At 48.2% G+C, this 3,686-nt stretch overlaps 1 long non-coding RNA gene across 1 annotated transcript; it reads left to right on the forward strand.

Annotated features, from left to right (window-relative positions):
* Nucleotides 1-477: 477 nt before the first annotated feature.
* LOC309653639 lies at nucleotides 478-1,448 on the forward strand. The gene is made up of 2 exons (XR_014259309.1): nucleotides 478-1,094; nucleotides 1,232-1,448. It is a non-coding gene; the product is annotated as an uncharacterized lncRNA (long non-coding RNA).
* The last annotated feature ends 2,238 nt before the right edge of the window (nucleotides 1,449-3,686 follow it).

Consider the following 3,686-nt stretch of genomic DNA (forward strand, 5'->3'; position numbering starts at 1 on the left):
GAATGATGATAATAGCAATAATAATAAATAAAGGAATGAATCGGTCGGGAGGACACCTTTGGAGTGACACATATGTTTACGGTGTAAATTGTGGTGATGGTTTCATGGGTGTAATCTGTCTCCATACTCACAAAGTTGTATGTATTAATCATGTACAGCTTTCTGTATGTCAATGATACCTTCATAAAGTGGTTTAAAACAATAAAATGGGGGGGAATATAGTCACTCCAAGTACTGAGCACATTGCCTGTCCCAGTAAATAAGTAAATAAATGTAATTATGGTTTAAGCTTAGCTCAGGACTGAGAGTGGGTCCCACAGGTACTTGGCAGGTGGTGTCTGTGGCCAGCTCCTCCACCCTGGCTCAGCACTGCTTCTGTGAAGCACAAGGGCTCCCCAAACACAGAGACCAGCCCCAGGTGCACACTCGTGACAGAGAAGGTGGGCTCGTCGCAGACACCTTGTTTTGGTTACTTGCTATTCCTTCCCCCACACTCCCTTTCATTGTCCTGGTCCTTAACCTTTAACTCCTGTAAGAAGCTGGGTTTGCAGATTTCTGAAGACATTTTGCAGTGTGCAGACCTGTTTCACCTTTGTTCCCCATCCTTGGGTCTGGAGATAAAGGCGGAAGACAGTACTCCATGAAAGCAACAATCACAAACCTCAGGTATGCTCACCCTCAGGTGCCTCAGACTTCAAAGAAATGGCAAACGAGGCATCTCATTTTATACATGGCCCTCTTTAAGTACACTTGTATGCACATAAAATGAAATTGTACTGAAGTAAATCTTATTGCTGAACGTTTGCTTTCCGGAAGACACTTTGGTGTAAAAGTTCCTAAGAAAATTTGTTTTTTTAAAGGACCAAAAGTGGGGTGAATGTTTCATGGGTAAAGACCTTTTTCGTAACGAGTGAAGGTGAAATGAGCAGACTGTGCAACTCAGATTCCAGCTGCATCCCCGTCACTACCCTCGGGAGTGTGCCGGAAGGACCCCAGAGAGCTGGCCCACTGCGATGAGCTTACAGCCTTGGGGCCCCAAACTGGAAGGATGGTCAGCATTCCTGGTTCTCTGGGTTCAGCAAGACCTGACTGAGGTGGGTGGGAGGTGAGTAGGAACACAGCTTTGCCCAGAGCTATCTCGTTGGCCTGTGCTAGAGGGGGAACAGAAGGTCAGAGCAGGCCTGGGTGAACCCAAGGTGCTGGCTGAATGTAATTTTTTTTTTTAATAAAGGGACTCTCTTTTCTGGTTGTTGGCTGAGTATGTAATGTCCACTCTGGGTCATCTAAGGGCCGAGACCAAGTACTCTGTTCCTGCTGTGACCCGTGCTTCTGCTACCACGTGCTGCACAAGGTAGGTACCTCAGAGTCCTAGCTGAACAGCTCATAGAGAGACAGGTCTCACCCTTTCTTCTCCACCTGCATCTTACAGAGGTGGAAAGTAGGAACTGCAGCCCAGCAAGCCACGGACCCAGGCAATCCTAAAACTGCAAAGTCACCTGTGTTGATTCCAGCCAGCTTTTAGTAAGTAAATCCGTGACTCTTGTAAGAAGAGATTTCAGAAGATGTGTACCTTCTACAGAATTCACATTTAGTGAGGGGCGTGTGAAAAGGTATACACAATTTTAATCTTTTTATTTTACTAATAGCGTATCTTAATGATTGAAAAATAGAAATTCCTGTAAATAAAAAGAAAACCAGAAAGTACTCATACTTTACACACCTAGTGTTCACGATCTAATGGGCCTGCTTCGCCTTCCCCTCTCTCTTCTATCTGAGCCTCCACGATGGACGGGACTCACCTGGTACAAGTGACACGGGGTCGAGCTGGACTGTTGGTTTTCTGCTCCGCCTCTGCTTCCTCTCCGCATCCTGGACTCTAAAGAAGATGAATGAAATGTCTGCTCTGGTTGCTGGCTGTTTCATCTCCAACTTAACCTCAGTCTGTGGTTGTGGAGGGCCTCAGAAGTCAGGAAGGTCCCCCGCCGCCAACATGGGGAGGGTGGGGCTGGACCCAGGTTCCAGCCCAGCCCTGACACGCAGTGCGCTCAGTGGGACATGTTGGCATGCATGCAAGGCTGTAGCGCTGCCAGCCCCCATATGCTGCCTTCTTGAGGGCTGGCGGTGTCCTTCAGGACTGGCTGCATCCTTCGTCCCATTTGAGTGGGCAGTAGTAGATAATAAAATCTCAGAATATCCCTTGACCCCTGACCATCCAGGCAGGCATCTGTGGTCCTCCAGCTCAGGCCTGCCTGGGCCCTGTCAAGCCCCTGTGGCCAATCACTGAGCTGACCTTGCTGCTGGGCAATTGAACAGCTACCTGGGCAGCATAGATGGCCCCTTGGGATGTTTCAGTTCCCTACATCCATGTGATTGAGAAAAGGGCCTCCTCCCTCATAGCCTCTCAGCCTTCTGAGAGGAAATAACCCTGTAGACATTGAGTGTGGCCCTGGCCACAACCAGCATACAGCAGACCGTGGCCCTGCAATCCTTTGGCCTTTGGGTTGTTGCAAACCTTTGACATTCATACTCATTAAAAATCAAAGGTATGGGAGCAAGTGGCTTCCCAGCTGGTGTTCTCACTCTGAGGCCACGTGGTCTCCAGGAGCCACGTGCATCCCGGGCCCAGTCCCTGCGGCCTCCGGAAAGCCAGCCAACTGTGGATTCCACGGTATAGAATCATCCTTGAGACACTGCTCCGTTGAGTAACAGTTTCCTTACCACCTACCGTTTGGTTTCTGTTCTCTGTAAAGGAGAGAGCAGAGACTGGGAAATGAGCAAATGTGTTCTGTGGAGATGGGTGATTAATATAGTCAGAGGGCAGGTGTGACTCCTGGGCTCCCACCTCCCAGGGACACAGATGAAGTCTGTGTGCCTTTTGAGGTACACTGGCAATCAGGGCCAGCCTCTGATATGAGGCCCTGATGCCCAAAGCAAGAGTCTTGAGTTTACCACCAACAGCGAAGTTGCTATTTTAGCTAGTGGAAGAGCTTCCTGCCATCAAGGGAGGACAGCAAGAGCCCTGGATGGGTGACCACAGTCACTGACCTTAACTGAACCTCTTCTTTTCTGTTAAAATGGACATTGAGTGGGTGTCGCCTGGAGTTTCTGGAAGCCCTGGATGCAGTGAGAGAGAGTGTTCCTGTGAATGGGGCCACCCAAAGGCATTTAGCAGGACAAAGGATTGGAGAGAGACCAGATCACACTGCAAGAGAGTGAGCCACCAGAACTGCCAGGTCCAAATCCACTCTTAAACCTGTCTCTTGCAGTTATTAATTTATTTCTATTGTTTAAAAATAATGTTTTATTTTACTTTAGTAAGTGTGTCCAGTCCATTGGAATCAAAAAAGTCATAGCTGATACATCAGAACGAATAATCCCTGAGACTCCCTTGGGTGCCCTACTGGATGGGGCATGGCTGGGCGAGATGAAGACACTGAGTAGGGTCCGAACTTAGGGGAACTGCCAGACTGCTGTGTCTCTGTTCCTTCCCTGTCCCAGGAGAGCGAAATCCCGGAACAGTGAAAGGACAAGCAAAATGGGGAAGAGGTCTTTTGGTGGCTTAACTGTTCTGTTTGTATTTTCCTTTGTTATGTTCCGTTTTGTTAATGTGTGTTTTTACTAGGAAGTTATCCATTTTCTCTAGATTTCTAGTGTGACACAATAGGTTTCTCATTCTAGTTTTCAAC

The sequence above is a fragment of the Balaenoptera physalus genome, assembly GCF_965194825.1.
Source record: "Balaenoptera physalus genome assembly, contig: HAP1_SCAFFOLD_723, whole genome shotgun sequence".
In the NCBI taxonomy this organism is placed as follows: Eukaryota; Metazoa; Chordata; class Mammalia; order Artiodactyla; family Balaenopteridae; genus Balaenoptera; species Balaenoptera physalus.